This window comes from Papio anubis, chromosome 1 (assembly GCF_008728515.1).
Source record: "Papio anubis isolate 15944 chromosome 1, Panubis1.0, whole genome shotgun sequence".
Classification (NCBI taxonomy): domain Eukaryota; kingdom Metazoa; phylum Chordata; class Mammalia; order Primates; family Cercopithecidae; genus Papio; species Papio anubis.
Genome location: NC_044976.1, coordinates 192,134,921 through 192,148,949, shown reverse-complemented (window position 1 = coordinate 192,148,949; position 14,029 = coordinate 192,134,921). Strand labels below are relative to the sequence as shown.

Sequence of the window (14,029 nt, the reverse complement as noted above, 5' to 3'; positions counted from 1 at the left end):
GACTCCCCATTGGAGTCTGCCTTCTGGTAGATCATATTTGTTCAATGTCTGTTCAGAAAAGATGATGACTCCTATGAGGGGAAAGGCAGAGATGGATTTATGGAACCCAAGCCTCAAACCAGAAGATCCCAAACAATAATTTTCTTCTCTAAACTCTGCCACTAACCAAATTTGCCCCATCCCAAGAAGATCATCTGTTGTTATTGAAGCATGATTCTCGAGAGTCACCCCTTCCCCAAGCCACATTTCAAAGTAACCCTTCAAACTACACTTTACACTCTCTCTGATTAAATGCTGGTAAATACAACCCTCCTAGTCTTGTTCCATATCCAGCTGTGTTTAAGGCTCCCTATAGTTGGTGCCTCCCAGAGATACCCCCTCACCCCATGCGTACCACTTAATCTCACTCTTGTGGAGAGAGATGCCATGTCTAGGGACCACGTTAGGAGGATAATTGATGACTGTGGGCACTTCCTAGGTAAATACACAGTATGTGACTGAGTGATGGAGCTTACAGATAAGATGAGGTTTTGGGAACTAGGAGAAAACACCACCTCTATCTCATGTAGAACAAAGTCATTTTTGATTTGGATTTAGTTCACAATCAATCAGCTATCAGAAATAGATGAGGGTAACTGTTAGAGAGTGAGGAAGAACAGTGGCTCCCACACACTGGTCCATGCAACAGTCACCAATGGGCTGTAGAAGACTCACCTGGGAGCTTGTTACAAATAAAGATTTCTGGATCCACCTCTCCCAAAGATTCAGATTCAGAACATCTCGAAATCAGTATAATTAACAAGGCTCCAAAGAGATCTTTCCATGTCGGCAGATTTGGTGGCCACCAGGACAGAGACATCTGTGCACAGACATCAAGGCAGCCCTGACCAAGGCAAATTCATCAGCCTTCTCTGGGCCTGGCCCTAGGATGGACAGTCTATAATTTTCCCTGGCCTTGGCAGCAAGCAGTACATCAGTGACCAGGAGCAGGACCCTTTGTGCACTCATTTGAAGGCAAAGTATCACACCATTTGACTGTTTTCAGCAGCGTTGCTCCCGAGAGCTAGGAGGCCGTGCCCAACCTTTTTTGATCTGACACTTAGATTTTTCACTGCTGCCTTTCCTAGAGCTGAGCAAAAGTTGCAAAGGCATAAGGTAAATATGTCTTATTACAGGAGCAAATGTAGAAATGGTTTCTAGGTAGAGTGTGAGGGGTACCCAGAGTTCGAAGAGCATTCAAAGGCCACAGCTTGAAAAAGCCTGTGATTCAAACCCCCTCCAAACGTTCTTCTGTGTTAAAACTTTTCATCATCCTCCCTTCTTGTTCACTCTCAGGTACTAAGATAAGAAAGCAGGCTAGTTAAAGATGAAGGATAGTGTGGGGAAATGCTATATTTGTGGATCCAGCTGGAGGGAAAATGCAGAGTCTCTCTACCTTTCCTTTTGAGTTTGCCCTCCCCGCTTCCCTTTGTATGGCGTGTTCTCAGTAGGGGCCCAAAGTAATGAATGCATGGAAGGGTGCGCGGGCGGGAAAACAGTGCAGTGTAATGGGAGAAAAAGGATATGAAGGCGAGAGGGACAGGTTGCAATTTTAAATAGAGTAGTCTTACTCATAATGTGACATTTTAGCAAAGACCCCAAACAAATCTTGCAGATCTCCAGAGAAAAAGTGTTCTAGGAAGAAGAACGCACAAGTACAAAGGCTCTGAGGAGGCAACCAAGGGGAACAAGGATTCCAGGGTGGCTAGACGGGAGTAAGCAAGGGTGCAGGTTATGAAGAGCCTTGGGCACGCACCAAGGACTCCAACTTCATCGGGACAGTTTTTGAAACAAATTTTAACATAATTATTCTAGGCTTTAGTAGATCACTCTGGCTACCGTAGTGAGAGAAGAGGCTGAAGGGAGGCCTGAGGAGAGGCACGGAGAACAGTTGAGGGCCATTGAGACCATCCTAGTGAGACAGGATGGTAATTAGACCATGTGATGACAGTGGCCATGGTGAGAAATTGCAGAATTCTGGATATATTTTGAAGTTACAGTCAACAAGCATTACTGACAAATTGGCAGTGAGGTATCAGAAAAAAAAAAAAGAGGAGTCAAGGATAAATTGTGGTCTCAGAAATGGCTGGAAGGATTTCCCATTATCTGAGATGGAAAAGACAGAAATAGGCAGATTTGAGGAGAAATATCAGGAACTCAGCTTTATAAGTGCTAATCTTGAAACACCTATTGATCATCCTAGGGGAGATGTTTAATCTGCCAACTGATGTGTAATGTACTCAGACTACTGCCTGAAAGGCAATATTTGCTATTACTATGAAGATTCAAAAATTCAAATTCTTTCATTTTTCTATTCTGTTTTCCATACCCTGTGGATACCACCCAAGAACCATCACTTGAAAATATTCCAATCCCCATTTCTTTCCCTTGTTGACTACATTAGTTCAAGTTCATGTACTCTTAAGTACTTGTCTCCTAATAGATTTCCCTATCTGTCCCTCTTCCACCACCCTCTCCTTTCAAGAACCTCAAAGCACTTCTATCATCATTTATCCCTTTTGTTCATAAGCCTACAAAGTTACCTCATTTTGCTTAATAAATGCAGGGGACAATGTCTTCAAATAAGTATTCAAAATCCTCTACGACTGAGTGGTAACCTTCCTTGACATCCTAATTAACATTCCTACATACATGTAGAATGCAGTCCAATCCAACCTCCTCTGAGTTCCTTTTAACATGCTTGTATTGACTGCTGTGTGAGAAGGGTGCAATCTCTAGAAACTAGCCAAGCCTGTGGGCCTGTACAAATGGGAAGTTCATTTTCAAAACACAGCTGCTATTCTGTAGATTCTGCATTGTACCATCTCCCAGCACATGCCCTGATCTTCAGGGCCTTCTCCAGTTCACTCCTACTGATGAGACTTCCCTCATTCTCTTTCTTTCCCTCCTATGGCTCCTGCTTTCACTCCAGGTTCCCTCTCTACCATGCTGTAGACCTGGAAAAGCAACTTATGTCCCGTCTGTCAAGTTAGCCACCAAAGAGTAGTTATGGAAGCCTTTGCCCTGTGCTGCCCATGCTGAGAACAGAGATGTGTATTTGTGTGGGGTTGGGGGTGAGTGTGGGGCAAGAAAAAGGGTGAGATATTGATCCTATTGTTAAGAAACTTACAGTTTAGTTCAGAAAATCAGATTAGGATTGTAATAAGTTTACATGGTAAAAATTACATAAATTGAGTCTGATTTTGTGGTGCATATTACATACTTTTATTCAATATTTACAGAACACCTCCTATGTTTCAGGAACAAAAAGCCCTGCCCTCATGGGGCTTACATTCCAGTCAAGGGAGACAATAAATAGACACAAAAAAGTATATAGCATGGCAGACTGTGCAAAGTGCTTAGAGAAAAATTAAGCAGGGAAAGGGATAGGGAATATGGTGGTGGCTCAATTTTAAATCGAATGGTCAGGACATGAGATTAACAAGGTCTTCACTAGGAAGAGAAAACTAGAGAAAATGAGTTGTGAAAGATATAAAAGAAGAAGCGATTGGGACAGACATTGCAAACCAAGCTAAGGTAGGTTGTCAGTTGCTTAGAAATGGCACAAAGAAAGGTGAAGTGAAAAATTATTTTCAGACAGAGATACTCACCAGGATATCACTATGGAAGATGAAAAATTGGGAGAAGTAACTCAGTTAAGGGGAAAATGACAAATGTAACTAGGACTGATTGAGTTTTCAGGTGTTCGTGAATCATCTAGAGATCAAATTGCCAAGTAGGAATAAAGGAGACATGAGCTTGGGGCTCAGAGGAATTGCTCAGAACAATAGATACAGATGTAAGAGCCATCATGTGAAGGTGATCAATGAAGCACTGAAATTCCTGAAACCAAGAATAAAAATGACAGTATTTTGTAAAATCATCACAGACATTTGTTGGTAGTAGGAGAAAAAGCAACAAATAAAGTAAAACACAAAAGTTTCCCTTAGTGTTGTAGAAAAATAAATAGGATGAGGGATTATGCTACCCACCTGAGGAACTACACTTTTCCCACAGACTTTTGCAACTGCAGATCAGAAGATTCCTTCATGAGCCCACACCACAGGGCCTGGGGTCCCAAGAACAAAGCTGTGCAGAACCATGGCAGCCACTCGGGTCAGCAGCCACTCAGGCAGGCATTAAGCATCAGGGGTTTTTGCATACTCTGGGGGCTCTCAGAACTCCAATGAGGCAGGAGATCTGTCCACTCCCATGGGAAGGCGGCTGAAGCCAGGAAGCCAAGCAGCCTCATTCAGCAGGTCCCACACCCACAGAACCCCACAAGCTAAGACCCACTGGCTTGAAATCCCCGCTGGCCAGCACAGCAGCTTGGAGTCTGCCTAAGACGACAGAGTTCCCAGGGAGAGGGGTGACCACCATTACCTCAGCTCTAGTCGGCAGTTTTCCTGTCAGTGCTAGGGAGACTAGGTGGTCTGAACTGGGCAGAATTCCCCACAGCATAGCACAGTGGCTGTGGCAGATTGTGGCTAGACTGCTTCTTTCGGTGGGACCTAGATCTATCCCTCCTCACTAGGCAGGGCCTCCCTGCAGAAATTTCAGCAACTCCAGCCAAGGGTTTACAGACAGAACTCTCTTCTCCCTGGGACAGAGCACCTGGGAGGAGGCGCAGCTGTGGTCTCAGGTTCAGCAGACTTAATCTTTCCTGCCTGCTGGCTCTGAAGAGTCTGGGAAATCTGAACAAAGGGGATTCCCCCCAGCACAGTGCACTTGCTCTACCAAGAGGCAGCTAGACTGCTTCCTTAAGTGGGTCCCTGATCCTGTGCCTCCTGACTGTGTGACACCTCCCACTAGGAGTTGCCAGACACCTCATACAGGAGAGTTCCAGATGGCATCAGGTCAGTGCCCCTCTGGGACGAAGCTTCCAGAGGAAGGAGCAGGCAGCAATCTCTGCTGTTCTGCAGCCTCCACTGGTGATAGCCAGGCAAAGAGGGTCTGGAATGGATCCCCAGCAAACTGCAGCAGACCTGCAGAAGAGAGGCCTGTCAGAAGAAAAACAAACAGAAAGCAACAACATCAACAAAAAAGGACGCCAAAAAAACCCATCCACAGGTCAACAGTCTCAAAGATCAAAGGTAGATAAATCCAGGAAGATGAGGAAAAACCAATGCAAAAATGCTGAAAATTCCAAAAGCCAGAATGCTGCTTCTCCTCCATTTGATCGCAACCCCTCTCTAGCAAGGGCAGAGAACTGGGCTGAAGCTGAGATGGATGAACTGACAGAAGCAGGCTTCAAATGGTGGGTGATAATAAACTTTGCTGAGCTGAAGAATTATGTTCTAACCCAATGCAAAGAAGCGAAGAACCATTATAAATGATTACAGTGCCTGTTAACTAGAATAACCAGTTCAGAGAGAAATATAAATGACTTGATGGAGCTGAAAAACACAGCACAAGAACTTCAAATGCAAGTATCAATAGCTGGATTGAACAAGCAGAAGAAAGAATATCAGAGCTTGAAGACTATCTTGCTGAATTAAGTCAGGCAAACAAGATTAGAGAAAAAAGACTGAAAACAAATGAACAAAACCTCTGAGAACTATAGGACTATGTAAAAAGACCAAACCTATAACTGATTGGAGTACCCAAAAGAGATGGGGAGAATGGAACCAAGTTGGAAAACACACTTCAGGATATTATCCTGGATAACTTCCCCAACCTAGCAAGATAGGCCAACATTCAAATCCAAGATATCCAGAGAACCCCAATAAGATACTCCACAAACAGATCAACGCTGAGACACATAATCATCATATTTTCCAAGGTTGAAATGATGGAAAAAATGTTAAGGCAGCCAAAGAGAAAGGCCAGGTCACCTACAAAAGGAAGCCCATCAGACGAAAAGCAAATGTTTCATTGGAAACCCTACAAGCCAGAAGACACTGGGGGCCAATATTCAACCTTCTTAAAGAAAAGAATTTCCAATCCAGAATTTCATATCTGGCCAAACAAAACTTCATAAGTGAAGGAGAAATAAATTTTTTTTCAGACAAGCAAATGCTCAGGGATTTCATTACCACCAGGCCTGATTTGCAAGAGGCTCCTGAAGGAAGCACTAAATATGGAAAGGAAAAACCATTACCAACCACTACAAAAACACTGAAGTACATAGACCAATGATACTATGAAGCAACTACATTACAGCTTGCAAAATTAACCAGCCAGCATCATGATAACAATATCAAGTTTACACATAACAATATTAACCCTAAATGTAAATGGGCTAATTGCCCCAATTAAAAGACACAGAATGGCAAGCTGCATAAAGAACAATCGGTGTGTTGTATTCAAGTGATGCATCTCACATGCAAAGACACACATAGGCTCAAAATAAAGGGATGGAGGAAAATTTACCAAGCAATGGAAATCAGAGAAAAGCAGGGGTTGCAATCCTAGTTTCTGACAAAATAGACCTTTAAACTAACAAAGGTCAAAAAAGACAAAGAAGGGCATTACATAATGGCACAATGGTTCAATTAAACAAGAAGAGCTAACTATCCTAAATATATATGCACCCAGATTCATAAAACAAGTTCTTAAAGACCTACAAACAGACATAGACCCCCACACAATAATAGTAGCAAACTTTATTACCCCACTGTCAATATTAGACAGATCATCGAGACAGATTCAGGACTTGAACTTAGCTCTGGGTCAAGTGGACCTGATAGATATCTACAGAACTCTCCACCCCAAAACAACAGAATATACATTTTTCTTGGTGTCACATGGCACTTACTCTAAAATTGATCACATAATTGGAAGTAAAACACTCCTCAGCAAATGTAAAAGAACTGAAATCGTAACAGTCTCTCAGACCACAATGCAAACAAATTAGAACTCAAGATTAAGAAACTCACTCAACACCACACAACTACATGGAAATTGAACAACCTGCTCCTAAATGACTTCTGGATAAATAATTAAATAATAATTAAATTAAGGCAGAAATCAGGAAGTTCTTTGAAACTAATGAGAACAAAGAGACAATGTACCAGAGTCTCTGGGATGCAGCAAAAGCAGAGTTAAGAAAGAAAGTTATAGCACTAAATGTCCACATAAAAAAGTTAGAAAGATCTCAAATCGACATCCTAACATCACAACTAAAAGAACTAGAAAACCAAGAGTAAACAAACCCCAGAGCTAGTAGACAAGAAATAACCAAGCTCAGAGCAGAACTGAAAGAGACAGAGACATGAAAAACCCTTCAAAATCTCAACGAATCCATGAGCTCGTTTTTTGGAAAAAAAAAAAAAAAAAAATCAGTAAAATAAATAGACTGCTAGCTAGACTAATAAAGAAGAAAAGAGAGAAGATTCAAATAAACACAATCAGAAATGATAAAGCGAATACTACCACTGACCCCACAGAAATAGAAACAACGGTCAGAAAATACAATAATCGCATCTATGCAAATAAAATAGAAAATATAGAAGAAATGAATAAATTCCTGGACACATACACTGTCCTAAGACGGAACAAGGAAAAAGTTAAATCCCTGAATAGATCAATAACAAGTTCTGAAATTAAGGTAGTAATAAATAGCCTACCAACCAAAAATAAAAAAAAACAAAAGCCCAGGACCAGATGGATTTATAGCTGAATTCCACCAGAGGTACATAGAGGAGCTGGTGACACTTCTTCTGAAACTGTTTCAAACAACTGAAAAAAAGGGACTCCTCCCAAACTCATTTTATGAGGCCAGCATCATCCTGATAACAAAACCTGGCAGAAATACAACAAAAAAATAAAACTTTAGGCCAACATCCCTGATGAACATTGATGCAAAAATCCTCAATGAAATACTGGTAAACCAAATCTAGCAGGACATCAAAAAGCTTATCCACCATAATCAAGTTGGTTTCATCCCTGGAATGCAAGGCTGGTTCAACATATGCAAATCAATAAATGTAATTTATCACATAAACAAAACTAAAGACAAAAACCACATGATTATCTCAGTAGACACAGAAAAGGCTTTGATATAATTCAATATCCCTTCAGGTTAAAAATTCTCCATAAATTAGGTATTGAAAGAGCATACCTTGAAATAGCAAGAGTCATTTATGACAAACCCACAGCCAATATCGTATTAAATGGGCAAAAGCTGGAAGCATTCCCCTCGAAAGCTGGCACAAGACAAGGAAGCCCTGTCTCACCACTCTTATTCAACATAGTATTGGAAGTTCTGTCCAGGGCAATCAGGAAAGAGAAAGAAATAAAGTGTATTCAAATTGGAAAAGAGGAAGTCAAATTGTCTTTGTTTGCAGATGACATGATCCTGTGTCTAGAAAACCCCAGTGACTCAGTCCAAAAGCTTCTTAAGCTGATAAGCAACTTCAGCAAAGTCTCAGGATACAAAATCAATGTGCAGAAATCACAAGCATTCCTATACACCAACAAAAGACAAGCAGAGAGCCAAATCATGAATGAATTCCCATTCACAACTGCTGTAAAGAGAATAAAATACCTAGGAGTACAGCTAACAAGGGAAGTGAAGGACCTCTTTAAGGAGAACTACAAACCACCACTTAACGAAATCAGAGAGGACACAAACAGGTGGAAAAATAGTCCATGCTCATGAATAGGAAAATGGGAACTCAGGCTATGTGTGTAAGGTAAATATGAAACAAATGAATTTTGTGTTTAGACAAGATATCTCATTCTGTATATGCAAATATTCCAAAATTGAAAAAAATCCAAAATCAGAAACACTTTTGGTCTCAAGCATTTTGGGCAAGGGATACTCAACCTGTCCTAATACAAAAAGAAGAAAGAAGGAGAAGGAAGAAGAAGAAGAAAGAAGGAAGAAGAAAGCAGAAGAAGAAGAAATAAAAAATGTGATAAAGTAAGTGTAGAAAAATGATAATTTGGGAGGATTATTATGCTGTTCTCTACTTCTGCATATGTTTGAAAGCTCTTATAATAAACATTTTAAACAAAAGAATAGAGCGAGATTAAGTTACTGAGAAAGCACAATACCAGAGAGGAAGAATAGAGAGTAGCTTTGGGACACGCATGAAAGAACATATGAAAAGACTGTGTGTTCAGGGATGGAGTAAGAAATCTAGAAGAAATAAGGCCTTGTTTGGTGACTATAAACGTTGCAGCAAAGGAGGGGGTGAAGTTGTCTCCCCACAGTGGAAGAAATAGTAAGTTGGGGCTGGGGTTTGAAGAAAGAAGATTTGGCATGATCATGGCAGGTAACACCAGAGAATAGATAGTGGAGGAAAATCACGACTCAGAAGCAGCAAGATTGCATGGTTTTACAGAAGCCTTGGTCAGAGATTCTGAGCTCACCAAATTCCTAAGACCTGTATTGTTTCTGGCCATAAAGGCCAAACCTCCTTTGGTCAATGGGTGGCTTTTTCTGTTCCTGTCTACCAGGATCCTTCAGATTTTTTTCTTCCCAGCCAGACTCTATCTAAAACCCCATTGCAGTCCTCTGCCACAAGCACCCAGAACTCAAAGGAGTAGTGCCTCAAACACTATGGAAATTATTCAAGACCCTTGAGTGATTACAGTAGTCCAAGAAGTGCTCACCCTACAGTGATCTTTGCTATTCAGAGAAATTAACAACTCAATCCTCCTTATCCTTGAGGAGGATTCTGAGGTGAGAGGACTGGGGAGGGGCACACAGGCTGAGGGGTTTCCCCTGGGGGAAGGAGGAGATGCAGGGCGAGAAGAGAAGTCCTGGCACCCCGCACTTGAGGGCCTGGCACACAGACATCCAGGGAAACTGCCATTTCCCCGTTTCTGTTCATTGCTCCATGGCCCCTGGCATCATAGAAATTTCCAGCACTTGTGGAAATTCTCCAGGAATGCGAAACTGCAAAAGTTCTATCTATGCTGAGCCAAAGGACCCTTTCTGGCTATCTGAAGAATTTGCTAATTAAATGACTAATGTCAACTATACATATGAGGGGGAAAAGCCACTCTTAACACACCACAGCATCTATAAAAGACTTTGCATTGGCCTAGCACACAGCAAGTGCTCAAAAATATGAGTCCTCTTGTACTCTGAATTCAGTGACTGAAAGGGGGCATGGGTGGAGCCTCTGGAGGTCTAGGAATATCCTGCCCCTTGACTTGGGTTCTGGTTATACAGGTGTGTTCAGTTTGTAAAAAATCACCAAGCCATACACACATACTCTCCACGTTTTTCCTTACTTACTTTATGTTTAAATCAAAAGTTGCCAAAAACTTTTTTTAGTGTTGCTTGTCACAAGTGAATGTTCTAGTCATTAAATTAGGGCCACTTCTACTTTCATTAACTAAACCATTTACTTGAATGACTTAAATTATAATGTCTTTTCAAATATTGAGTAATTGAAATTCCTCTCACTGTAGGTATGTTCGCACAATTAGAATTTATGAAGATTCTCCAAACTTAAAACAATGTATATTTGTTGAAATGTTGAATGAATGACTCTTTTCTTTTCCATATTTCTCTTTGTAGCCAATATTTTTCAGGAACTCCTTTAGCAAATAAGTGTAGAAAGAAAGGCAAGAAAGAAAAGGCACCACTATATATTATCACAATAACTTACACTTCTCCTCTTATAACACATCATAAATTTAATCATATAAATTTGTCAAATTTGTGTAAGTATTTGCTTAACATCTGTCTCTCTTGTTAGATTGTATGTGTCAGGAAAGCAAGGGACATACTCTTATATTCATCGTTATATTCCCAGCACCTAGCAAGGTGCCTGGTACATAGTAAATGCTTAATAAACACGTGTTGCATGAGTGGATAAATAAATGAATAATTCAGTAGATTAATGAATGAGAAATCTAATGTTAGGTTTAGTTGGGTGAAAACTTAGAGGATACATTGAATAAACCCTGGATAAGACATAAACCTGTACCCCTACTGTCATAAAGAATCAGTGAGAATACAGAGAGAGAAAAAAGTCTTTCAAGGAGGCACTCAAGTTCTTTGTCGTATAAATTGTTCAAATGAATGTCAGGTCACTTTGTCCTTATTTTTATTGTATAGGACTTTTTATGTGAGTATTTGAAACACTGGTTTCCCTCATTTTAAGTGTATTAGAGAATCTTCACACTTATACATAAGAAACCTTATCATAAGGTCATAAAGGACCCAAGGGAAGAATAAATGAAATATAAAGTCAAAGTTAACTTATTAATAATAATTTAAAAATAAACAAGAAATAGCCTATGCCAAGGAGAGAGAAAGTACACTGGTAAGCACAAAACAAAGAGAGGAGAAAAACATTATGTCAAATGATTCAGGCATCAGAAAAGAAAACATTTTAATAAGGGATAAAAGAGCTGGGAGAAAAATTAAGCCTTTAGCTGCTTGGATATGAATGTGGGAGTAGAGGGACTAAAGGGTCTGTCTAGAAAGACATGCCCATGTGCACAGCTGGGCACAGGCAGATCTTGAAGCAGAGGAAGTCTGCCTTAGACTCTCCCCAGTGTTCCCAGACAAGTCTTCTTTGTCCATTTCAGGACATGCTTATAGCATCCTCACCTACACCAAATGCCTACTGTCCTCTCGCTGCTGGCTCTCTGCCCTGACCTCCCCACAGAGCTGAACAGAGTTGTATTTTAATTAGCCCTTCTCCCTAGGTAATATATGTTACTTCTGGGCTTTTTCTCCTTTCAGTCCTCTGTCAAAACAGTACAACCCTATATCCAAGCTCTGCTCTCTCCCTAAAATTTATTTCATAGCGTTCGTCTTATTAAATAACAACTTTATTGATATACAGTTCACATACAATGCCATTCACCCATTTAAAGTGTACAGATTCAATAGTTTTAAGTATAGTCATGGAATTATGCAATCATCACCACAATCAATTTAGAACATTTTCATCATCCCAAAAAGACACTCCATACCCATTAGCAGTCATCCCCAAGCCTCAGGCCTAGGCAACCACTACTCTACTTTCTGCCTCTATTGATTATGCCTATGATGGACATTTCATAGGACTGGAATCATACAACACGTAGTCTTTTATGGTTGGCTTCTTTCACTTAGTGTAATGTTTTCAAGGTTCATTGATGTTGTAGCATGTATCAGTATTTCTGAATAATATTCTATTGTATGAATATACTACATTTTATTTAGCAGTTCATTCAATAGTGGACATTTGATTTATTTCCACTTTTTGGCCATTGGGAATAATGCTGCTATGATCATTCACATAGTGTTCTCTTATAGGATGCCAGAACTGGAATGAAGCTTAGCAGTCATTGGCTCTAATCCCCATGCAACTCATGATTTTTTTCTACTATATCCCTAAATGTTTATGTTTAGCCTCATTTGAACAACTCCAAAAACAGAAAATATACTATTGTCCAAAGAATTCTATTCCAAGATTAGACTTTCATGGTCATCAAAACCTTTTATTCCTTAGGTTCTGTCTGCCTCCAACTTCCTAGCTTAGACCCTAGCTTAGTCTTCGTGGGCCAGAGCAGTTTGTTTACTTCCTTTCCCATACAACATCATGGAAATATTTTAATCTATTATTTTCCCCTTGACTTTTTACTAGGCTCTCCATTAAGAAGACTAGACTACATGATTTGAGATCAGTTTCAACTTTAAATTTCTGTGAAGGTGACCACCACATATGTTTTGAAATTTATCCACATGATGAATTGGACAAGTGTTGGTTTTTACCCCAGCATACCCATATTTTCCTTTGAGAAATACCTACAGTTTAGTTTACATGAAACCCACTCTCAGCTCCAGGAATGAACCCCAAATGGCTTAAGTCAATCAGTAAATGTTATTTCCCATGGCTCTAATGATGGTTCAGAGGGAGGAGGAGAAACACATGACCTACACCAATCCAATATGAGTGAACACTGCCACTTTTGCTGTAAATAATGGGACAGAGACTGTCCTTTACTGTGCTTGATGGTGTGAGGATATGAAATTTGGGAAAACTGTCAGAGAACCTGTGTGAAACTTGAACATGAGGATAAGACTCACAGAAGTGGAAACAGAGTGGAGAAATGTATCCTGATGATATCATTTGGGTTCTGAATCAGGACATACCTGCAGCAATAGTTACCCCAGAAACTCTTCAATTTCTCGAGCCAATGATACCTTTTTATAAAACGTGTGTAGCCTGCTTAGGTCAGGTTTTTGTCACTTGTGGCTAAAAATTTCCTGATGCTTATATCTTGGTTGAGAATTTATCCTACTCATTCTACTACATGTTAAAGTGTGATGACCAAAATTGACTGTAGTCCTCCAGAAACTTAATACTGCCCCATAGAGTAAGTTCTCTTCTTCTTTACTTTAGTAACCCACATCACACTGTTGACCGATATTGCACTTTGATCAGTGCCTTACACATAGTAGATGCTAAATAAATGGCAATGGTTATAATTCTCTACCCCTTTTCCTGAACTGAAAAACAGAGTTCCAATATGCCTGTTCAGAGACAAGATCTGAAATATTGGGCTCTGTCTGAGGTATTATATGACAATCAGGAGTACAGTCAAAAGAGATAGTCCAAGGTGATTAAAGGGTCACATGACACAGCAAGGAGATGATGTAGAAAGAAGGTGTTAGCATAAGACTGGACCCTATTTTCTGTACCATATTATAACCAGTCACTATAATTGATCACTTAGTACACTCAATTTTGTGCCATCACTACTTCAATTCTGGATGTCTGGTATTTAAGTCCTAGGTTGAACCTCACTGAACTGATGGTTTCCTCTGGTGTTATTAATATGTCTAGAAGGAGGACGCTTTCACAGCTTTCTTCCAACTCCAACTCAAATCCAGCATCTAATGAACATGGCTTTCCACCACTTATTGCAAGTGCTGCTGATACTGCCTTTTTTTAATCCATCTGCTACTCTCCTGCATCTTTGTTTCTTGGTATTTTTCTACAATTATTCATTGCATCATACTACTAAGAGAACTTTCTTCTCCATCTCCTCAAGAAATCCGAGACTTTTTGTCAGTTGCACTTTACGTACT

At 40.2% G+C, this 14,029-nt stretch overlaps 1 long non-coding RNA gene across 1 annotated transcript in view; it reads left to right on the top strand.

Annotated features, from left to right (window-relative positions):
* The window catches only part of LOC110741899, an 82,680-nt gene extending 70,081 nt beyond the window's left edge, over positions 1 to 12,599 (top strand). Inside the window, exon 4 of the long non-coding RNA XR_002518905.2 lies at positions 12,582 to 12,599. This is a non-coding gene — a long non-coding RNA (uncharacterized LOC110741899). The remainder of the gene's footprint in view (positions 1 to 12,581) is intronic.
* Positions 12,600 to 14,029: the final 1,430 nt, after the last annotated feature.